The sequence below is a fragment of the Eulemur rufifrons genome, chromosome 7 (genome assembly GCF_041146395.1).
Source record: "Eulemur rufifrons isolate Redbay chromosome 7, OSU_ERuf_1, whole genome shotgun sequence".
NCBI classification, from domain to species: Eukaryota; Metazoa; Chordata; class Mammalia; order Primates; family Lemuridae; genus Eulemur; species Eulemur rufifrons.
Genome location: NC_090989.1, coordinates 160,864,767 through 160,889,357, shown reverse-complemented (window position 1 = coordinate 160,889,357; position 24,591 = coordinate 160,864,767). Strand labels below are relative to the sequence as shown.

General features: G+C 46.5%; 1 protein-coding gene across 2 annotated transcripts in view; it reads left to right on the top strand.

Moving 5' to 3' along the window:
• Nucleotides 1–208: 208 nt before the first annotated feature.
• The window catches only part of ARHGEF3 (Rho guanine nucleotide exchange factor 3), a 255,558-nt gene continuing 231,175 nt past the window's right edge, over nt 209–24,591 (top strand). Inside the window, exons 1-2 of one of the 2 annotated variants that reach the window (XM_069473719.1) lie at nt 209–297; nt 23,603–23,758. The gene's annotated coding sequence lies outside the window, so the exon portion shown is untranslated. Of the gene's footprint in view, nt 298–23,600; nt 23,759–24,591 lie in introns of those variants that run through there. The other variant, XM_069473720.1, reaches the window with a different exon arrangement.

Below are 24,591 nucleotides of genomic sequence, written 5' to 3'. Positions count from 1 at the left end.
CAGACATCCAGCTACACCTAGCTGCAAGGATCCTTGGGAAATGTAGTCCCTGATAAAACTTGAATAATTATGGAAGAAGGGGAGAATGGATTTCGGTGGACACTGGGTAACATTTGACATACTCTCCTTGTATCTAATGCAGCTCTTTGTGGGTTTATAACATAAATGTACCCAGATTATAAATATTGGTTGTTTTGCTTTTTAAGAAAGAAGACCTGAGTTCACCACACGGAGTCTAGACAGTTCCACAGTAATGAATCAGCGCATCTGTAGAGCAATGGAAGAAAACAAGGAAAGGTAAAAATATCTTTAAAAATTAAAATTTTAAAAATTCTTGTGTTCAGCAATTAAATGCAATGCAGGACTTCCTTAAAGTCTGTGTAAGTCACTAGAAGCCATCAAGAATTTGGAGATAGCAAAATTTCACAGATTTCCTTCCACATCTCTAATTTCTGACACCAGAAGAGGGGTGCCATTGTTAAGTATCAGGGAATTTTCTAAGACTTAGAAGGCAGAGTTGGTATAAATAGAACTGATATGGTATAGAATTGAATATTTTATTCCAAAACTATGGAAATTTATTCCCAAAACCATTTATGCTCAGATGTGTTGTGTCTACATTTGCAAGTGGCCGGTCTTCCAAGAGTAGGCAAAGGCAGCCCCCGAGCTCTTGGCAGCTACATCTTCCCTTGGGCTCACCACTTCTTCCTCTCCCTTCTGCCTTTTCTTTTATTCTTCCCTTGCCAGGAGTTTGCGGCTGCAGTGAGCTATGATCACACCCATGAATACCACTGTACTCCAGCCTGTGCAACATAGCGAGACCCTGTCTCTTTAAAAAAAAAGTAAAAATAAATAATTTTAAAATCCGAATTTAATTTTAATATCCAAGAAATTGAATAGATACATTTTCCCTGCTAATAACAAGAGTGATGTCCCCGCTGACCCCCTTTTCATTCCCAGCCCCACCCCACTCCTGCCCTTTCTGGAAGTAGCCATGGGATCTACTTTGTACATTTCCTTCCAGAACTTTTTCTAGGTTTCTAGATACATAGAAAAAAATCATTTTTTCTTTTCTTTCTGTTTTTAAAATGCATGCTGTCATACTATGCTTGTTGGCCTATTTTGTAACCCTTTCATAAATTCTATAATGTGTCTTAGAATGTTTTCAATACGGTATATGAGAATCTACCTGTTTTTATATTGCAGCAAAGTGAATAGTACAGTCATAGTACGACACTCCAACTGTTTATTGAGCTATTTCCCTGATGGTGTGGTTAGGTTGGTTCCATTTTTTGCCCCTATGGTGGTGCTGTGATGCACTTTCTGATATATTCCTCCTGAGAACACAGATATTTCTCTAAGGTGGTTACCGATGAGAAGAGTTGCTAGGGCATCCTGTGTATGCATTTAAGATCCTAAACATTGCTGCATCATTCTCTAAAGAGCACTGCTTGTCAACTGGACAGCAGATCTCCCGTCTGCCCATCCTCCTGCCATACCTCAGGTCCTCTGCTGTTTAGTTTTGCCAGTGTGGGGAGGGACGATGGTATCTCTCCATGGTTGTAATTCCTCCCCCTTCCCTTTACTCTGGGGATGTTCATCTTCTCAGGACTCTCTGTTGCTTGGCTTCATCTCCTGCTGCAGCTGGTTAGCCTCTGTCCTCACAGGGACCCTGAGACCTATCCCAAGACCCAGGTTCCCGGGTAGCTGGGCAGCCCTGGCCCTTCCCAGGAGCAGCTGCTGCATCATTTTCTGTTCTGAAAAGTACCCGAGCATACTCCTCCAGGACAGTCCCTCCCAGGGTCATCTGCTTCTCTTTTGACCCCCTGAGGGAATTTTGGAGAGCCCTGGGTTGGATTTCCCTACTTCAGGTGGTTTCATCTGCCAGCGCCACCACCACCACCATCATCATTGGCAACAATTTGAATCTTTACTATGTGTCAGCCTCTGTGTGGCCTGCTAGGCCTACTTATCTCATTGAATTCCCACAATAGCCCTGTAAGGTACGGAGTAGTGTTGTTATCCCTGTTTTTATGGCCATTGGGGGACAACAGAAATTCCTTCAAACCAACCCAAACAGCAAAAGGAAAATATCAAAAACCCTGTCTCACTGCTCCTACCCAGCGCTCTCACTCTGAGTGACAAACAGACCTCCATTGGCTGAGCCCTGAGTTCTCCTTGTGGATATAGCTTTGGAGCCATCGTGCCCATGTGTGCAGTTGCTTTGACCACACTCAGTTGTTTTTTCAGCATCTGTGGTATTCCCAGAGGAGAGTGGAGTTGGAAGTGGTGGCTTTGTCCCTGTTCAGCGTATGAACACACACCTTTGCATATCACCAGCACCTCTGTTCTTGGGTACAGTTAGGGGTGGCAGCCTCACCCATGTCCATCCAAAATGTGTCTCTGGAGAGGGGTCTTCCATGTTGAGCATATTTGTCATGGGAATAAATGCACTTTATTAGGATATGTACACCCACTGAGCTGTGAGGGAGAGGAAGTACTTCACTTGCCCTTGATAAACCTAATCGTTCATCCTGCCCTAAAATGTTTAACTTTAGATCTTGTTCTAAGATCAAGAAATTGCAGGCAGAGTGCGATTTCAAATGGCTTCCTCAGCCACCCCCCCACCCCATGATATATTTCAGAGACATAAAAATTTAGGGCTAGATCCTAGACTCATTGTGTTTAATTCCTCATTACAGTTTTAAGCAGACAGGTCTAGAGTGACGAGATGATTGTCCAAGTTCATGCAGCAGAAACAAGCTTTGTCTCCAGGTTTCTGGGGTCTGGCTTAGGTTCTTTCCACAATATCACAACTTCCTCTTGTGTGATTATCAGGAGACTGATTTGCTCTCGTTCTAAAACTGGAGCTTATTACCAGGTAATACCTTGACGGAAACTAGCCCATTATTAATCGATTAATCGAGTATTCATTCAGTGGGCAATTATTGAATACTACTGTGTGCACCAGTGATGAAGAGATGGATAAGATGTGAGTTCTTAGGAAATTCAGAGTCTGGTGGGGGAGGCAGTTGCATGCACTTTGAGCAGTGGGAAAACCTCAAATCTCTGCTAGTCAGTGGTGATAATAATAGTATCTCCCACAGTGGGTTGCTGGGGGATGTTCTGAGTTAAGTGTGGTAAAGCACCTGGCATATAGCCAGCACCCAATAAAGGCAGCAGTTTTCATTTTTGTTTGTTTACTTATTTTTAGTCCTACATAGAGTCAAGAACTTAGGAAGATTTTTCTATTAGGAGACTGATAGAGCTAGATTTATGTTTCAGAAATGGTCGTCAGTCAACACAATTTCTCGTCCTATGAATCTTTTTAGTGTCTCTCTCACCTGTTGGACTGTGAACCTCATAGGGCCAAATCTTACCTCTTGTGTTCACTATTATTTACCAAGTGTTTGGCACACAGTAGGTGCTTATTAATATTTCTAGACTGATGAGTGTAGGGTGGAGTAAGGAGAGGGGTGGGCCCTGGATCCTTGAGGTGAGGTGCTGGGGCAAAACTGACCAGCTAGAAGGACCATAGATTGGCCTAGGCCAACCCCACTTCCTGAGGACAGGGGCTCCCTAGAAGCCTTGCCCACAGATCATGCCTCCTTCTGTGTGAAGCAGTTTGGTACCTGTGATTGATGGACATTTTATCTTTTAACCAAGCAACTTTATTGGTTAAGGAGACCTATTCACATAGCATTTATTGACTGAGCAATCACTTCTTGTTACTTCTACTTCTGGATGCTAACTTACATGTTAGGTGTCCAAGAACACAGGATTTTTAGAAGTTAAAGCCCCTGGAGAATGCAGTTTTCTGCTGCCATCAGTGACTGTGGACAGATAATGCCACCTCTCTGTGCCTCAGTTTCCTCAGCTGTGCAGCGGTGGAGTCAGGCAAGCAGAATTTCCGAACAGTTCCCTCAGGTGCAAAGGAGACAATTTTGAGGGGAGAAGTCCTTGCCCTTCTTGTGAATTCTGTCTGTGAGTGGACCTGTAGTGAAATGGTTGGCTAGTTAGGACTTCTCCCATGCTGGAGAAGTGGAAAGGTTTCAGTTAGTTCATTCATTCAATCATTCATTTATTTGGCCAGTGAGTCAATATCTCATTGCTCAGTTGCCCTCAGCACTTTAGGGAAATGTTCAGATAAGGGATTAGGCTTTCCTTGTGGGGTCTTCCACTCACAGATGGTACAAATGTGTGTCTTCTTTTCTGAAATGAAAGTCCTCTCTGGCTCACTCACCTTATTCCAATGTGTTTTGAGCACCTCCTCTGTGCCGGCTCTGCTAGAATTTGCTGGAAGGAAGGGCCTTCCTTGTCTGGTGCAGTGATGCCCAACATCTGGCCCAGGCCCAGCCCTTGTGCCGCTTTGGAGGGCTGAATTGGCTAGAAAACTGAGTGATTTGTAGATGGCGCCATCAAGGCCTTGATCCAAAATTGAGATTTGCCCCAGCAACTCCATCGGTTTTCATGCTCCAGGGTTAGGCTGATTCGCACAGTGTTGAGAGCTCTCCCCGCTGGCTGTTAGTTGCTCTCTTCTCCTTGATCCACTTATCAGCTTCCATCTGGTCGTTAGGCCAGGGCTGTTTTGGTCACTGATTTTTATTAGCTCTTTGTTCACTGCCCAAAGGCCTTGTAGGACCTGCTCTGCTTCCCCCACCTCCCAGGTTCAGCTGCTGACCTTGAGAAGCTGGAAACCCAACAGGAGGGACAGTGACAGCCAGGAGTTTGCAAACTCCCCTGCCCTGGGGCTCTGTGGCAAGGCACTTCACCTTGCCAAGGTGTCTTCTTGGACGTCCCATCAGCATTCCCAGAGTCTGCGCCTTAGAATGTGGTCTCCTCCTGACACTCACCGGCATTGCAGGGGAGAAAAAGGGGTCAGTTGCCAAACTTGTTTGGCCAGTGCTGCTGAAGCTCACTTAAATGGGACCCTTCTTGCAGGCTCTGTCGGCGGGGGGGGGGGGGGGGGGGGGGGGGGGGGGGGGGGGCGGTGTGCAGGGAGGGGTCTCTGAAGAGAGGGCAGCCCCCCACATCTGCACAGATCACCTCTGGGACGTGCTGGATTGGGAGGTCTTTGAGCCTCCACCCAGTCCTTCAATTATGTGATCAGGACACGAGGCAGGAGATGTCATTTTACAGATGAGGAAGCAGAGTTTTAAGTACCAGCTCCGATGTCACTGGTAATTCTAGGGTTTACACTTGAATTTGTACCTTTGACACTCCCAAGGGAGAAAGCCCCGGGCCTTCTCACCACCCCACCTGCTTCTCATCTGATTGGGCCCTCCTTTACTTTCTGCCTGCAGACAGGAGTGCAGAGCCCCCTGAAGAATGGGGGGAGCTCCTGTGGCTGCCCCAGTGGGGAGTGGGCTTCTGTCGAGGTGCAGAAGGGTGGGCATTCTAATCTCACTAGGAGCCCGGCAGCGTGTTCCTATTCCAAGAGGTCACCTTCTCATGGGGTGGCCCCACTGACGACAGGAACTGCCCGGAGGGGGTCAGGGGAAGTGGTGAATATCCTGGCCCAGTTTTCCAAGTCTCGGTTTGTCCATGTGTGAAAGGTGGATAACAGTGGTCCTTAGTTCATAAAGTTGACACGAGGATTCAGTGCAGTAAGAAGTGCTTAGCTCCGTGGCTGGGCACCTGGCCAGTGTCTAGCACATGGCATTAGTTTGTTGTCAGTTCGTAAATCATTCTCCCACCAACCACAGAGCCAGGGAGGAACTCTCAGAACACACGTCCTCTACTTTTCTATGACAACCCCTCACATAGGGTGATATCCCTTTAAGAAATTCATTCGACAGTTTTTTGAGAACCTACCATGTGCTAAGCACTCTATCAGGCACACTGGAGGCTACATTAAACTTGGACCTTGCTTCAAGCAGCTTGCAGTCCAGAAGGGGAGATAACTCCATGTAATAGACAAGAAGGGCTGAAGGCAGGGCCTGGCAGTGTCTTGGCACATGGTGTGTACTTGGGAAATGTTTAAAGACACACAGACTGCAGGGGACTTGAATGGGCACAGCAGTCTGAGGTGGCGCCAAGACATACAACTCATGTAGCACGACAGGTAGGAAAAGAATGTCTTTGAGGGGTGCTCGTCTCTGGCCCACACTCATCTGGCAAAGAGGAAGCTCCCCCGCCCCTGCCCAGGCCAGTGGATGGCGCCACACAAAGCAGCACCTGCCCCCACGCAGCACTTTCACCGGAGGGACACCGTGTATATCATGTAAATCTGCTTCCTGGGAAATCTGATAGAAAATTCCCACCAAGCAAGAGAGTGCCACTTCCTCTGGAGGTAAATCAACTTGTTCAACTCCAGGGGTTAAGTACTGGGCTTAGAGAGCTGTGCAAGGATGGGCTGGGAGGTGTCTGAGCCCTTGGTTGTTGAAGTGCTCATTGAGTCCACATGAGGGACACAGTTATTGAGATGCATTTATTAAGTGCTGGTTTTGTCTGGGGTGTTCAGCTAGGGTGTGGAACTTGGGTTGAGGCTTTCCTCCAGGAGCACTTTTGGGGCTTGAGCCGAAGGTGGCTTTTGTCCCACCTGTGTGCAGAGTGCTGTAGGTGCTGTGCAGAGCCGAGAAGGAGGAGTTGACTTCCTTAGTGATGAGTGTTTCCTGAGGGCCTGCCATGTGGCCGGCACTGTGGGGCAGGGCCCTGATTACAATCTGACAGTGTCCACACCCTGGAGGACTTTGCAGTCCAGATTAGGTTTCTCAGGGGCAGAAGACTCAACAGGAAGCAGAAACCAGGGGGCTGGAAAGGAGCCCTGAATGGCTGGAGGGAGGCCTGGGTTCAAATAAGTCTGGCTTTGGGCTTTGGTTTAAAGTAAGGATTAGGGTCGGCTGGATTTCTGGGGGCAGGGGGAAGCTCAGAATCATAGCACTGGCCCATTTCTGTAGTGTAAATACTCCCACCACAGCCAGTTTCAACCGACTAATGACAGGCACTGGGATGTGCACAATCTTCCCTTCCCTGTATGAGCTGGCTTCGGCACATCGCTGCATCGGGGGCAGGGGCTGGCCTCTCCTCTGCGTGCAGTTCCCTTATCTCTGAAGTGGGTGGGTGGGACTAGATAATGTGAAATTTCTTGGTAAACTGTGGAACATTATAACAGTGTAAAGATGGTGAAGCTTTCTCGTAGCTCTAAAGTTTTGTGACTAACACCATCACCTAACTCTTACTCAGGATCCAGGGTCAAGAGTGGGATGTGATGTTCTGATCTGTTTAAAAATCTTCTTTAAAAACTGCTTTAAGGGCTGGGCTCAGTGGCTGCTGTAATCCTAGCACTCTGGGAGGCCGAGGCAGGAGGATTGCTTGTGCTCAGGAATTCGAGGCTAGCTTCTACAAAAAATAGAAAAATTAGCCAAGCGTGATGGTGCGCACCTGTAGTCTCAGCTACTCGGGAAGCTAAGGCAGGAGGATCACTTGAGCCCAGGAGTTTGAGGTTGCTGTGAGCTATGATGATGCCACTGCACTCTAGCTGGGCTGATAGAGCAATACTCTGCCTCAAAACAAAACACCCCAAACAAAACTGCTTTAAGAAAATCTAAATCTTTTTCTACTTCAAAAAGGAATTGCAAAGTAGTTGTAGAGACCTAAGAAATTGCAAGCAATTGAAGGAACAAAATAGAGACTTCTTTGTGTCCTTTAATAGAATCATTGGATATGATCTTATGGCTCGGTTATACCCACTGCTCATTTTATCAGTGGGGAAGTGGCCCAGACAGGTGATGTGCTTTGAGGTTACACAGTGCGTTGGTGGCACAGGTGGAACTAGAACCTGGGTGTTCCGAAGTCTTGAGTGATGGCAATTAAATAGGCAGAGTCAACACCCAGTTGCCTTTTGGCCAGCTTGTCCTCATGTTTAGGGCTGAAGATTTTTTTTCCCACCTGTAAATTTCACCAAGTGAGAAAAGTTTTCACCATTTCTCTGACTTCCTTCCTTGCTTTATTTAGTGTCCCTTATCCCCAAGTCACTGTAGTCCACATACCTTAGGTACCTACCATACTCTTAGGATTTTATCATGGCAACTCATTTGTTCACCCCCTTCCCCCAATGATATACCTACAATTTTAATTTTGGTGGGATTTTTTTGGGTATTTTGCTTTATGGGGGCACAGTTTTATTTTTTAACATTGTTATAATCATAGTCATTTTATTATACTTTTTCTCGCGGTGTCAATCCTGTGTTTGTTACATTATCTTCCTTTGCATTATTTTTAAAGGCCTGTAACATCTCATTCATTTAACAAATATCTGTGCAGTGGCTCCTGTGTGCCAGGCCCTGCCCTGAGAATGAGTGAGCAGGAACTTAATGCGGCCTCTCCCTGCACTGAGGCTCTGATTAGCAGGAAAGTCAGCTGTTAACTTTGGAATCACATGGACAGAATGTTCTGTTAGGTTACGATGACAGAGTTATGGGTGAGTTTTAATAACCTGCTCTCTGCTTCCCCAGACACATGGAGAGGGGTCACCTCTCCAGTGAAATCTGCGAATGCTTCCTTGGGGGAGGGATGAGCATTCCAGGCAAGGACACACGGTCCCTAATGTGGAAAATGAAAAAACAAAACAAAAACTCATAAAACTACTAGTATTGTGAAAAGAATATTGTGCTTGTGGGTAGTAGATATGTTTTTAAGTTCTGAAACAGATCAGAACTGTAATCACTTGTTAAAGACCTAATAGCCCCTTAACTTTGTGTTCTTTACCTTTTCATTATAATGTGTCCTCCAGAGACCTAGCTTTTACCTTGTTTTTGTTCTACCCAATTATAGTTGGAAAACTTGCAAACTTATATAAAAGCTGAAAGAATACTGCAGATCTTTGTATTTCCTTCACCTAGGTTTTATGATGAACATTTTACCTCTGCTGTTCTCTCTCTCTCTCTCTCTCTCCGTCCCCGAGAGTGTGTGTGTGAATGTGTGTACACATCTACACCTTCCCTCCCCGCCGCCGAACCATTTGGAAGCAAGTTGCAGGCATCCTCACACTTTACTCCTAAATACTTCAGCCTATATCTCCTAAAAATAAGAACGTTTTTCTGCATAATCACCTACTATTGTTCACCTCTGGAAATTAACAATAATTTTAATATATCGTCTCATATCCAGTCGATATTCAAATTTCCCCCGTTGTTCCAAGACCCCTTTGTCAGTTCCTTCCCTATCCCCACCCCATGGAGGGCCTGGTTCTGGTTGAAACGCTGCGTTTGCTAGGTCTGTCTCTTTAATCTCCTTCAGTCCAGGACAGAGTTTTCTCTTATTTTTGCCCCCCATGATACTGACATTTTGAGGAGTCAGATCCACGTTCTGCATTTGTCTGAGTGTGTCCTGGTGGTGCCACCTACCACGGTCCTCCCGTCCCTCCCCTTGCATGAACTTCAGTGAAGCCCGGAGGCTGGAGACCAGGCACAGCATTTGCAGTGAGGCCCTCGTGGGTGATGTCACCTCCTCCAAGGACAGGATGACCCACGCTGGCGATGCTGAGTTGACACCCTGGTGAACGCATCAGCCTCTATTGTGTTTGGTTTAGATCTGATAGAGATTTTTATCCTATCTACTAGAGATATTAGATATTATCTCTCTCCTATCTAGAGATATTACCCTATTCTAATAATTATTGGGAAGGAAAAGCACTTGTAATAAAAAAGTACTCTCTCACTCTTAACACAGGGCAAATTTTTTTTTAAGTTACAAAACAAATCATACACAGGTGCAGCTCTGATTTTTGTTTTGTGTTTTTTTTATTAAGACTTTCAAGTAAGGTTGAATCTGTTTGCTGTCAGCCTTACAGGCATGGTGGCTAAGGGAGATAGTTCCGAGAAAGTCCCCAGTTTTATTGACAACTCTCGTTTTTTGGTAAATCCAGGTCAAATGTGAGCAGAGTGTTCTTGACGTGGGAGGTTCCCACGCTGTCTATAACATTTAGGTGGGAAACAAGATCCCAAGGTTAGAATGTGGTGGTGAAGGGGAGTGTTGGAGAGCGACAGATTCCCGAGCGTGTGTGCAAGTGCGAGCACCTACACATGTGTTGTTGTGAGAGGGAGTACGAATGGTGAATCAAGATGCCAAGAGCAGCATCAGATGTGACACAAAGAACGAATGCTGTGCCAATGTGAAGAAGGCAGGATTTAAGTTAAAGTCAAAGAAGTCTCTCTCGAGTGTCTGCTCGATGCCGGGCATTGTGCTGGGTGCTATGACTGGCACAGACCGGCTCCTGTGAACCTGACAGTCCAGGAGGGCACAGACCTAAACACGCCTTTCCCAGGGTGCTAAGTATATGACAGGGAAACGTGAGGAGCTGTGGGGAATTCAGGGTGGACCTAACATTTCCCGTGGGAGGTAACAGACAGAAAATGGAAGCATCGTGAGGGGTAGCAGGGAAGGAGCGAGCCATGCAGAAGGAGTGGCGCCCCTTCTGGCGCTCCTTCTCAACGCAAAGGCCCTGAGTGCAGAGAGACATCATGTGCTGGAAGAAGAGACAGCAGTTCAGGGTGGCTGGATCATGGAATGTGATAGGTGACTGAGAGGCCTCCAGGCTGGGAGGACTGGGCCTCTGGGCCTTGGTAGAGAAGAGCTTAGACTCTGTCCAAGGGTCCCAGACAGCCACTGGAGTGTTTTAAGTAGAGGAATGACATGATCAAATTTGCATGTTGAGAAAAGACCTCCGGCTGGAGTGGGAAAAAGATTTGGAGTGAGGCCGAACTCAGGGGTGAGAGACCAGCTGTATTGTAGCCATCGAGGAGAGAGATGATGGAGGTAATAAATACCTGTTGAGATTAAGTGGGTAGATAGCTTGGCTATCAATGGAGAGAGGTAGAAATAATGAAAAATATTCAGGTGGTAGAATTAAGATTGGAACTGGGGACTGAAGGAATCCATCCATCCATCCATCCATTTGTCTACACATCCATCCATAAAACCATCATCTGTTGAACCTCCTGTGTGTCTGGGATTGTGTTTGGGGTGAGGGATACAGCAATAGATGAAACAGACAGAGTGGTCCCTGCCCTGCTGGAGCATACCTTCTGGTGGGAGAGACAGACCATAAACAGACAAACGTATCAAGCAACGTTAGCTGGTGATGTGTGCTAATGAGGAAAAATAGAGTGATGGGGTGGAGAGTAAGAGGGTGGAATTTAGATGGGGATACAGGGAGGGCTTTTTTGAGAAAATAACATTTGGCACAGACCTGAATGTTGAGAGAGAAAGCCCTGCAGTCATCTTGAGGAAAATCATGGCAGGCAGAAGGGACAGTATGTGCAAAGGTCCAGGGGCAAGGAGGGGCTTAGCCTGGGGGAGGAGCAGCTTGCTGGCCAGTATAGATATGTGATGACGGGACTGTCGTGTGTGTAGATGGTCTGGTCAGCCTTGTTTCTGAGGGTCGAATCTTGAAAGATGAATTTCCTCTTCCTCTGCTGGCAAAAAGAGAGACCTGCTGGGCTTCCCCGGGTGACTGGGCAGTGGGCAGTCTCAGGAGATGGATTCCCAGTCACCAGAGATGGTTGAGCCAATGTAAGATAAACACCTGGTTGGTGATGTCTATGGTTATAGCTGTGCATTTCAAGCATTGCACCAAGATTCATGCAGGCAAAAAAGAGGGAAGGTGGCAGAGCCCAAGAAGGAATATGTTCGTAGAATAATTATTTATGTTAGCTGGATCACCATCATGTATTTGCGTTTCTTTTTTTTTCTTGTATATAAGAAAGCTACTGATTAATAACTTCTCTTATTAATGTTGATTAATATTATCAAATTCTCCTATTTGTTCTAATAGTTTTTCAGATCTTATTTTATTATTACATTTTTGTTGGGAGGGATTTTTCCAGGCATATAATTATGTTATCTGCAAATTAATAAAATTTTGCTTCCTCTTCCTTTCCAGTTGGTGAAACATTTTTTCTTTTGTCTAATCGAATTGGCAAATGCTTCCTGAGTAATATTAACCAACGATGGTATCTAGGGTCGTTCTTGCCTTGTACTGACTTCAGTGGGGGTGACCCCACGTTTCCCCATGAAATGTCATGCTGGCTCTCACTTTGAGCTATAGACCTCTTAAGGAAGTTTCCTTCTGTTCCTATTTTGTTAAGAGATTTTTTTTTTAAGTGGAGGGATAAATGTTGAAATTTAACAAGATTAACATCTAAGGAGTCATCTGTTTTTGTTTTTTCTTTTGACCCTGTTAATGAAATGGATTATATTGATAGATTTCCTAACATCGACCCATCCTTTCCTTCCTGGGATGAACCATGTTTGGTTATGATCTGTAGTTTTTTTATATAAAAGAGTATTTTAACTGCTTTCTGTCATTTATTTATTTTTTTTTAATTTTTATTATTATTTTTTTTTTTTGAGACAGAGTCTTGCTCTGTTGCCCGGGCTAGAGTGAGTGCCGTGGCGTCAGCCTAGCTCACAGCAACCTCAAACTCCTGGGCTCAAGCGATCCTCCTGCCTCAGCCTCCCAAGTAGCTGGGACTACAGGCATGTGCCACCATGCCCGGCTAATTTTTTCTATATATATTTTTAGTTGTCCATATATTTCTTTCTATTTTTAGTAGAGACGGGGTCTCGCTCTTGCTCAGGCTGGTCTCGAACTCCTGAGCTCTAGGGATCCGCCCGCCTCGGCCTCCCAGAGTGCTAGGATCACGGGCGTGAGCCACCGCGCCCGGCCTCTTTCTGTCATTTAAATTAATACTCCATGAAGATGTGGTTGGTTTATACTGTGGCTTAGAGTAATACTGACAGAATAGATTTCCTTCAGTTTGAGAAGTTGAAACTAGAAGAATAAACAAATTATTCATTCATTAGGCCAACATACATTTATTGAATGCTTAGTATGTGCAAAATGCTGCTGGATAGATAGTCTCTATTGCTCCTTGTAACTTGGAGATCTTGTAATTCTATGCAATGGTTCTATTAGTTAAGATTTTATGGTTTCAGGCATGGCTGGATCCAGCAGCCCAGTGTTATTAGGCCTTGCCTTCACTCTGTCCTTCTCTTGGCTCTACTTTCTTCTGTGTTGGCGTCATTCCCAGGAAGGTTTCCTCCATATGATACCACCCAGAAGATGCAGGCTGACATTTGATTCCTGCTGTGGAGTGAAAGCTTATCATTTCCACTTTTTCCAACAAAACTTCCTGAATGAACTCAGATTTGTTCAACTTGGGCCTCATACTCTCTCCTCGAACTCTGGAACTTGGGGGTGAAGGATGAAGGTCAGTCTCGTCTGGACTCATGGATGGAGAGTGGGGGAGAGGTGGTCCCTCAAAGAGAAGGCCAGGTGCTGTGACCCACACACAGGGAATTGGATGCTGGGTGGTAGAAACCCCAGGTGTTCACACCATCTGGGCCAGCAGTCCCCTTTCTTTTGTGGTCTTCACTGTCCTTTTCCATAGGTGAGAGGGGAGATGACAAGGGGCTATGATTCTTGACTCAACACAAGGGCCCCGCAAGTCAGTGACAAAATCAGGATTTTAAGTCCCTATCTGAAATTCGAGGCTTTACTTGTTCCACTGAATCAGGCATAGAAATAGAAGTGGAGAGTTAAAGCATTAGCTGGGCATCTTGAAGTTCGGTTGTTAGAGATTTCCTCAGGCTCACCCTCATCCCTGACCTCCTAGTCAAACATAATAATTTGTCTTGAGCCAGGTGCAGTGGCTCACACCTGTAATCCCTTCACTTTGGGAGGCCAAAGGGGGAGGATCACTTGAGCCCAGGAGTTCCAGACCAGCCTGGGCAACATAGTGAGACCCTGTCCCTACAAAAAAATTAAAAAATTAGCTGGGTGTGGTGGCATGCACCTTTAGTCCCAGCTACTCGGGAGGCTGAGGCAGGAGGATTGCTTGAGCCCAGAAGTTCGAGGCTGCAGTGAGCTATGATCTGGCCACTGCACTCTAGCCGGGGTGATAGAGTGAGACTCTGTCTCTAAAAAATAAAATTCATCTTGGCAATTCTGTATTGTTCCCTTTTCATAATGAACTTAGAAGGTAGGCACTTTTAAAAGGGTGTCTTTGATGGGATGTTAAATATTTTATGTAGAGCATTTATAGTAGCAAAATTTTAATTTGGCAGAATCTTGCCTGATATGATCTGTCATCTCTTCAAGTACTTACTTTTTTTCCTTTTAATCTTTATCGAGGTGTAAGTGTATCCAGCGCATGTGCCAACTGAGGGGGCAAGTTCAGTGAGTTTCTCCATACGTTTATACCTCCCAGATTAAGGTGTAGCACTTGTTCAAATCCTTTAGCTGCCTTCAATCCAGCTTCTGTTCTAGCCTCCCTTCCTTCCCTCCATTCCTCTTCTCCTCCTCAGGAACACACCAAGGCTGAGAAGGACTGTGACTTCCTTGCCATTGCCTGCATCCAGTAACTCTCTCCTGGGTGCACAGATCTGGGTCCAGGGACAAAATGAGAAACCTGCTCCTGAAGACTTGTGCCAGGGAGGGAGGAGGGAAGCTACCATCCACAGAGGAGAAACAGCTGCCTGCACAGCCCCCTGAGAGTGCCCCTAGTCTGACCAAGGCACAGGAAGGCCCCTTGCTCTCTTGTTCCTTTTCTGCAAACGAGGAAACCAAGGTCCAAAGAGAGAAGGGATTTGCCAAAGGTCATCCACATCTGATGCAGGCTGCAGGCTGGGTGGACCGTCCCTGGCTACAGGCCAGCCACCCACTGTGGTCCCTACCACCTGGTGCATCCAGGTGGCTTAATCATCGGACATGGTCATCCTCACCTTCTCACCCCTCATTTCATGATACTCTTAATTTCTTTTCCGGAAAATCTTGAAATTCTTCAAGAGATAGCATATATAATAGAAAGAATATAAATGCTGGAATCTGACATTCCTGGGTTCGGATTCCTTCTCTGTTTCATGACCTTGGGCAAAGATGCTAACTTCCCCGAAGCTTGGTGTTTTCATCTGTAAACGGGATAGTATTCGTACCGATCTCATAAGGATTAATAGGATGATATGGGTCACGTGCTCAGCACACTGCCTGGCAGATGCTACTGTATTGTTGAAAGCTAAGTTATAGCCTTTGTGGTGGAGGGGTGATGAGACATGACATAAAAGTAAAATATCACAACTTCCTCCCAAATATCAACACTTCAGCATAATTTTAATTTTATAATTGTCAATTAGTTTGTTAATTAACAATAACATAGTATTTGAGAACACAGGCTTTGGAGCCAGACTGCTTTGGTTCAATCCTGACTGTGCCACTAACCAGCTATGTGACCTTGAGTAGGTCGTTTAACCTCTCTGTGCTGTACTTTCCTTGCATGTAAAATGAGGCTGATAACAGGAGTTACCTTAGAGGGTAGTTCTGAGGATGAAATGAGATAATGCACATAACACACTTCTTTAGCCCTGTCCCTTAGTGGATGTTCAATACATGTGACTTTATTATTACCCACAAATTGATCTATAGTTCTCTTTGGCCTTTAGACATCTTGAATGGTGTTTGGCCTTGGTGTTCACAGCTGTAACTGCTGTGTGGCCTCTCTCTCTTTGCTTTCTTCACTGAGAGTTTTTCCCAAGCCTGTTTCTCCTCTCGTTTGTATTAGTGATGGGAACTGGGAAGAGAAGACTAACCGTTCCCCCAGCATCGGGCAGCATCCCCTGGAAGTTGCATGAAGAGGAGAAAGAGGTTGGTCAGCTCTTGGAGAAGTGTGAATGGGCCACTCTCCTAGGTCCAGCCTTTTGTTCACTGGGGACAATGTGTGGCTTTCACGGGTGACTCATCCTTTGGCAGCAGTGACCACACCATGAGAAAGGAGGAATGGAGTTCAAGCTGATGTGTGCCAAGGGGGTGTCTCTGTCCTTGCAGACGTGGAGCTGGTGGGAGCAGGGGAGGGTTTGTTTCTCCAAGGACCAAGGAGTCAACCCAACGAGCACTGGGTCAAGTTGAGCAACTGAAAGGATGTGAGAAAATAAAAGGCGCTAGCTTGGCGGGCTCTGCCTTTTTATTTTGAAAAACACTCCTTTCAGCTCTAAATTGGCCCCTTGAGCTGCAGGGAACAGTGCCAGTTAACCCACATTTAATTAGGAACTGGGTTAGTGGACATTCTCTTTCTTCCCAGAGCATGTCCTGGGTGTTGGACCCCTTCCAGGGGCTGGTACAGTAACGGCCATTTACACAGCCCTGGCTCTCTGGGCGCTGGAATCGGCTTTCGGTAAATATACATCCCTCCCCAGCCCCCACCTCCGCCAGCTCTCTGCTAATGGAATTGGGCAACTGCGCATGTAGAATGCACACGTTCCCTGGGTGTTTCTAAAGATCACTCTCTTTTGTTTACCTCTGTTTGGGAAACACTTCAACACATCCTCACTATTAGGTTTTTTATTTTGCTTGTCAGTGGCAGTTTCACTCTTCCGGGTGACATTATGTGGATTTCCTTTTGTCAGAGGTGACTCCCCTCTGTGTATGTGTGTGTGTGTGTGTGTGTGTGTGTGTGAAAGCTTTCCTCTCTCTCTCTCCCTCAGGCCTCACTGTGCCTTGTTTCAGGGGCTGGGACCCAGCAGACAGTGATACAGTGACTTCCTTGTCTGTGTGGTTCCCACCAGCTGATGGGCAAGGTCATTTTCAAACTCCTGACACCTGCTTATCATAGCCGCCAGCTGGGCTCAGGAGGTGGCCCCCTCCCCCACACCAAGGAGAAGGGGAGATAAGAATAGACCTGGGAGGGACCAAGAGCAAGAGAGTGAAGGACACTGTCCACCGACTTTAAGGCGCGGTTGGGCATTTGATTTGACAACTGGGCTGAGTGTGCTCGCTACTGATGTAAATGCTCCAACATAACGGTAGTGCCACACATCTGAGAGGTCTTTAAAATAATAAAATGTTTGCATGTACATTAGTAATCATAATCATAATGTACATTATGTGATTTGATTTCCTTTTTGTTGTTCTTGCAAGCAACATTACCATCATTTAGGAAGCAGTTTTAGACCATCCATCCATCCGCCTGCCTCTTATCATTTGGAAGTGCTGTGATTTTAGAGGCTCCGTATCATGAAATATATAAATTAGTTTGGATGGTGGATTTCACTGGAGGTACGAATGGTGGAAGGACCACAGGTATGCATGGATGTTCCTCTTTTCCCGGTGCGGTGAGGAGCTTTTCCAGTGGCATGGTCTGCTCTGTGAACTTCCTGGTGGATGCTGAGGACTGACCCGGGCGGGTCCCCTTCTCTGTGGTCTCTGTCTGCAGGAGTTGGCCATCTGGGGATTGGAAATCAAAGAGTGCATTGCGGCCAGTGCTGCTTAGGGGCTGGGGGACAAGACCTCTCTCTCTGCTGAACATGTTATGTTCTTGAAAATGGAACAAGGGTAGTAAAATGTCTGGGCAGGCCGGGTGCAGTGGCTCACACCTGTAATCCTAGCACCTGGGAGGCCAAGGCAGGTAGATCGTTTGAGCTCAGGAGTTCGAGACCAGCCTGAGCAAGAGCGAGACCCTGTCTCTACTAAAAATAGAAAGAAATTATATGGACAGTTAAAAATATACATAGAAAAAATTAGCCGGGCATGGTGGCGCATGCCTGTAGTGCCAGCTACTTGGGAGGCTGAGGCAGTAGGATTGCTTGAGCCCAGGAGGTTGAGGTTGCTGTGAGCTAGGCTGATGCCACCGCACTCTAGCCTGGGGCAACAGAATGCGACTCTGTCTCAAAAAAAAAAAAAAAAGTCTGGGCAGATCCATTTTGAGGAGTCTGCAGCTTATATAATTTGAGGGGGGTGGGGAATTTCAAGAAAAAGAATTAAAAAAATATCCTTTTCCAAATGCTACAAAAGCACAAGAGCATATGAACACCTTTCTAAGGAGGGCCTGTGCAGTGAGGGGCCCCAAATCTTCAGCTTCATTAGCTTCCTGGTATATCCAGATTAGGCTGTAGCAAAACAAGTAGAGACACATTGTGAGAAGTTTAGAGGCAGGAAAGAGGTTCATCTCCAGGCAAGAGTAGGAGGAGGGATGTAATGTTATCTTATGTCCACAGGCAGCTACTCAACTCAGTTGTAGCAAAAAGCAGTTATAGTCATTTATGTAAGTGAATGGGCGTGTCTGTGCTCCAGTAAAACTTTATTTATAAAAACCAGCAAAGGGCCAGATTTGGTCTTCAGGTCATAATTTGCCAACTTCTGGTCTAGACAATTGATAATTTCATGTTGTCTGTTAGACTTTTGCTAAAAAGTAATACATTTAAAAATTAAAAACAAGTTTTATAAATTTTTACTTTTATAAGCTTAATTTTTATTATGTTGTTAACTATTAATTTGTGTTTATTATAAAAAACTTTGAGAAGTTTAGAAAAATATATAAAGAGGAAGTAAACAATACCTTAAAATGCCTTAAATACCTTAAAGAGATACAAGTAGATCTACCATTTGATCCAGCAAACCATTACTGGGCATCTACCCAAAAGAACAAAAGACATTCTGTAAAAAAAACATCTCCACTCAAATGTTTATAGCAGCACAATTCACAATTGCGAAGATGTGGAAACAACCCAAGTGCCCATCAATACATGAGTGGATTAATAAAATGTGGTATATGTATACCATGGAGTACTACTCAGCTATAAGAAACAATGGTGATCTAGCACCTCTTGTATTTTCCTGGATAGAGCTGGAACCCATTCTACTAAGTGAAGTATCCCAAGAATGGAGAAATAAGCATCACGTGTACTCACCATCAGATTGGTTCCACTGATCAACACCTAAGTGCACATATAGGAATAGCATTTATCGGGTGTCAGGCAAATGGGAGGGGGGAGGAGAGGATGGGTATATACACACATAATGAGTGCGATGCACACCGTCTGGGGGATGGACACGCTTGAAGCTCTGACTCTGGGTGGGGGACAAGGGCAATATACATAACTTAAACTTTTGTACCCCCATTATATGCTGAAATAAAAAAAATCTCTTGTAATTTTACTGCTCATCAATAAACACTGTCAGTGAATATCACAGGAAATTTCTTTCTTGCGTTGGTATGCATACACATGTTAATTATTTTAATTGAAATCATACTACATATGCAGCTTGGTTTCCTGCTTCCTTCAAGAATATGGGGGTATGGGTGGTGATGAAGCGGGATGGCAATGGAAGTGGTGTGGTTTGGGAGGAGGGTGTCCTAATGGTTAAGGCTGTGCACTGTGGCGTCAGAGTCCTGAGTGTGAAACCCAGTTTTGTCTGAGCTGTGAGACCTTGGGCAAGTTATTTTAGTTCACCTGGAAAGTGGAGGGAATCATCCTATCCATCTTCCATGGTGGATGTGAGGATTAAATGAGATAACTTACAGGCACAGATTTAAGTGCTCCACGAATGTCAGTCACTATTACTATTGTTATTGTAGTTGTGTTGTTGTAGCAACAGTAATGGGTTTTGAAGACGTGGGGGCGACACCCTGCTCTGTAGACCCTGGCTTGTACTCACCCCCACCCATCCTGGCATGGCTTGATGGGGAACAGCCCAACAAGTTCCCTCAGAATGCCCCTGTCCCTCTCGGGCCCCCTATGAGGGAGTCTGCATCCTCAGTGGGTACCACCCGGAACCCGGGGCCAGTCCGTTCTGACCACTCTGCAGCATTGTCCTCCACCTAACCATGGCCCACTGCTTCTTACCACCTCCTTCCCCTCCCCTCAGCCCAAGGCAGGCTCTGCAAGCTCTGGGGGAGCCCTGAAGGTGGAGCAAGACCTGCACTGCTAAAGGACTTTCAAAAACCAGCTCTTGTGAATCCCGGTCATAAGGGGCTGAGAGTGATTATCCCCTTGTTCAAGTAAGGAGACCAGAGTTTTAGGTCACACAGCAGGTAAATAAATGATAGTGTTGGGACACCTTTCTTTCTGATGTCAAATGCACACCTGCTGCCTTTCCTCTGGTTTAGATCAGGATTTCTCACCCTTGACACTGTTGATACTTTGGGTTGGAGAATTCTTTACTGTGGGGGGCTGTCCTGTGCTTTGTAGGATGTTTAGCAGCATCCCTGGCTTCTACACACTATGTACTAGTAAAACCCACCCAGCCCCATCTTGTAACAAGCAAAAATGTCTCCAGACATTGCTGCATGTCCCCTAGAGAGCAAAAGAGGAGACATATATTTGCATGCAGGTAGTGGCGTTGAGAACGATTGAATAGCAAACTTGGATTGCTGTCATCATTGTGTACAAATGTGAAATCTTTAGGGAGTTCACCGCAGGGCAGAAAAAAGTGAGATTCTTGTTCCAGATCATGTACTCAGCACCATGATGGTCACGTAAGTTCCAGGTGGTTTAACTTTACCTCCTTGTGCTGAAAACTTCTTTGTTTTCGCCGACTGTGCTTGTGTTTCTTCGCTAGGCTGCGTACTGATCCCAGCTCCCCCTGCCCTCTGATTTTCCCTGTGCCAGTTGCCTGGTCATCGCAGCACCTGCACCCAGGGGTGCACCCACTGACTAGGGAGGGGGACGGGACCATTTCCCCCGATTGGAAATCCTACTTTGGGTCTGCTTTGAAATTTCCTTTTGCTGTCCTTCCTGGAGATTCCTATGCCACCTGTTAGCACACTTTTGTCTTTTTCTGATTTCTTCAAATTTTTCTGCTTCTAATCTGTTCTTTCTAAGTTTAACGGACTGTGTGTAAATTAAGAGTGAGCAGACAATGAACGAGGGCCCAAATATCTCTTCCTTGGAGTAAAGTATGTTTTGTAAAATAGCCCATGTCTGTTCTTCAAGAGAGCTCTCCCCATTATTCAAGCCTTTTCACAAATAGTGGGGACCCTTGTTCTCCATGGTGGGGTCCTTGGGAGTCAGGGCTTTGAGGAGGCAACGCTTGACTGTGAATAGGGACAAAGACAAGTTGGGCGATTTTATACACCTAAAGCTGGCGAGTAAGGTACAGATTGCAGATGGTCAGATTCAATCTTAAAAATTCTCGCTTCCATGCATAAAGAACAGCGTGCGTAGTTATATGTGTACAACCCTGTACGATAACCTGTGTATGTAGATGTCAATGTACTTAGGTATTACACATGGAGGAGTGCACGTGCAAATAAATGCCATGTGGTTTTTAATAATGTCAGAGGGTATGGAAGGGAGTGTTTGTCCCTGAATCCTGAACATGAAAGGCACATGTGCCATGGCACCTGTGCATGGGATAGAGGCAATAGAGAGCCCGGGGGTCAGAAGCTCATGAGGCAGCTGCCTGGGGTCCAGGTCCTGCTCCACCATTGCTACAGTGTGACCTTGTTCAAAGTTCATGGCCTTGCTTGGCCTCTGTTTCATCATCTTTAAAATGGGGATGATGATGATACCAGTGCCTGGCACAGAGTAAGAGCTCACTAAGTATTAGCTGTCAGGCTATGCTGCTGCTCACTGTCACCGTTATCATTCTTACTGCCACCATTGAGATGGGGCTGGTTTGAGAGCGGATTTCATCCCGTGCCCCTGGGCTCGTGTCATTCCTTTGAAGAGATGTGGAACAAAGTCCCATCTTCCTATCCCAGCGTCACACTGACACAGGCCCAGCGTGTTGGGGGCCTTCTCCACGCACACTCTCATTGCTTCCTGCTGCAGTGTAGCTCGCTTGTTGTTCAGTCTCCTCCAGTGACTTGGCAGGCCCACAGCCGCCTGCACACCCTGGCCTGCACGGCAGGCTGACAAAACGCAGACGTGGCCCCCGCCTCCTCAGAAACCCGCCCAACTCTGGCCTCACTGTCCTGGCTCCCAAACACGTGTTCTTGGCTGAGGGGGCCTGAGGGACTGAGAAGAGGGGTGGGAGGTGGTGTGAGATGGCCCACAGAGGTCAGAGGGCCCTGGGGGTACTTGCTCTGGGTTCCTGGGACGGTCAGTGTTAGAATCCTGGCAGCCGGGGGTGCAGGCCGCTACTTGGTGGATCCCCATGGAATGGATTTTTTGGTACTGTCATTTGTGAAATATTTTGACTTCAAAGTTTGGTCTTGAGTGTTCCAGCTGAAGTGTAAAGTGGAAAAGTGAAGCAATATGTTAAAGGGCGGGGGCTGGGGGAAAGCAGGACGTAGGAACAGGAGTCTCAGACGTCAGTGCTCACGGCCAGCCCACGAGGGAAGTGAGAGCAGTGGCTGTCATTCTCTTTCCCGGAACTCATTCCCCTTCCCAGTTCCTGCCTCCCACCGTGGCCAGAGCTGCCCATTTCCCAAGAGAATCCAGAAAGTAGGAGCTTTTTTTTTTTCTTTTTATTCATATTTGACCAGGAGAAATTGGTTTGATAGAAAGTAGGATCTTAATGTAAAACCTCCTGATTCCCTTGAGAGCCATCCACATCTTGAAGTTGGCAACTCATTGAAAAAAGTTCTTTTAAACGTATCTTTGGGCTGGAATTGAAAAGCCACCAGCTTGTGAGAGACTTGAGAGATGCTCTGCTTGTGCCCTTGGGGCTTACAGATGTGGAAACTGAAACCCAGAGAGAAATGACTTGTCCCTGTTCCCAGAGCTGGCTTTGAATCCAGATTTCTGGGGCTCCCAATCATAGGTCTTTTTCCCCCAATTCCATCCAGACACTGTGTTTCTGTTTGCCTTCCAAGAGAGCCGTTAAGTGGAGTTTTATTGCAGGAGTCAGGGTCATCCAAACTCCTCCGTGGAGCTAGGTAGCCGAGTGACCGCAGGAGGAAGCTGCCCCAGGGAGCGTGAGTGTGGTCTCCATTCTCAGCTGAGCCAGGGAGGCTCACGTGTTTCCAGAAGAGGCTGTTCTTGGCAGAACCACCTCCTCGGATTAATCATACTGAAAAAGTGCACGGATTTAATTTTGCTGCAGTTTGATCTGTTCTAGGAAAGTACATCCAGTGTGGCCGAACAGGGAATTTTCTGTGCAAGAATCTATACAGTTAAAATATGTCAGAGATCTTAGCGGGGCACAAAGCAAGCTAGGAAAATTCTCGTGGTGTCAGGCCAATTCAGCTCTCTCCTTTGGCTAGGAAAGACCTGGCTGCCCCTGGACCGTGGCATCAAACCCCAGCTGCCCAGTGAAGCAGCCCTGCTGGGAGGAGGTGATGAGAAATCTGCCTTTGCTAAATAGATGGTCCGGCCAAATGACGGCCTGACTTAGGGGCTCAGAAATGAACGTTTCCTGTGATGCAGGAGGGGAGGGGCGGGGTTTGATCCATGTGTTCTCACGTGCTTGCTCAGTCTGCTCGTAAAAAAGGAGAGAAGTTTTATTTTTGCAAGTTATTGCAGCGTGAACCCTAAACTCCAAAGCCAATCTCTTGCAGAAAGCTGAGCAAGATCCAGGAGCAGCTGTCAGGCCCGGGGAGGGTGAGTCACAGCAGCAGAGTTCCTGGAACTCACCCGTCCCCTGCTGGCTAGCAGGAGGCCAGGCAAGGAGGTGAACGTGGAGAGGTGGGGCCGGTGCCGCAGGCACAGCCTCTATTTTTAAAAAACATTGTGTGTTACAGTCAAAGCATCCATCCCCTGTGAGCAACCGGGCGATTTTAAAAATAGGAGGTTCTGCAGAAAACTATGCTGGCTGCCTGTTTTCATCTGGAGAACTAAGTCCTCACTTTCTAAGTCTGATCTTGGAATAAACAAGATCAATTCCAGCTGCACCTCAGCAGAAGACACGTGCGTGGCGGCTCTTTTGTGGCTGCCTTGCCTTCAGGGCTGTTGAAAGTGTTTCTGAAACCAGCGGGATCCATAGCAGGAACAACTGGTTTTTCAGGCTGTTGAGAAAGACAGTCTGTGATTTACGTGGCTGGAGTATGGCATTACTGACCCTCTACCTCCAACCCCTAAAGTTCCAGAGCAAACTGAATTCGTGGGAATCAGCACTTTATTAACTTTTTATAGACGAATAACATACACACAGAAAAGTGTGCAAATAAATAACGATGCAGCTTGCTGAGTTTCACGCACGAACACACCATTACAGTGAGCGCCCGGATTGAGAGACAGCACGACCATCGCCCCAGGGGTGTCCCTGGGTCCCCTCCATGGGGATAACCACTGTCCTACTTCTAACCTTGTGTAAATGGAATCACCAGGATGTCTGGTCAGTGTTTTTGAGCTTAAAGAGTCCTAAGCCTGGTCACACCACAAAGCTGAGGGAAAACTCAGCCAGGGAGGGTTGTTCTCGGAATTTCAGGAAGAAGTTTCCTGTGGCACTCAGGGTCTGAGGAAGATGGGTTTCTAGGCTCCTCTCTGGGAGGAGGGGGGCGAGAGAGAGTGTGACCACGTTTGGGGGGCTGTCAAGGGCAGACAGCCACTGAACCAGTGACTGTGTTGGTGATACGTGTGTCACTGATACACAAGCATTTTCGTAAAGGCCTGATTGTTCAGGAAGTATTAAAAGCTGAGATCTGCCTGTTGGGGGTGGGTGGGGTGGGTCCTGAACCGGAGCCAGCAAGAAATGCCATGTGTCGTTACTGATAGAAATCTGATCGCCCCGGATGCCGCCTGTCAGCATGTGGGCTCCTGGGAGCAGTTTCCCTGCTGGCGTGGGCAGTGCCCCTGGACAGTGGAGATTGAAGGAGGCAGCTCCGCCTAATGAGTTCCTTGTCCCTCGGCTGAAGGCGTGGGGTTTCTTTGAGGGAAGCCATTAGCCACTTTGCCGGCTTGTTTAAAAACAACTGAAATCCGTCCTGTCTGTGT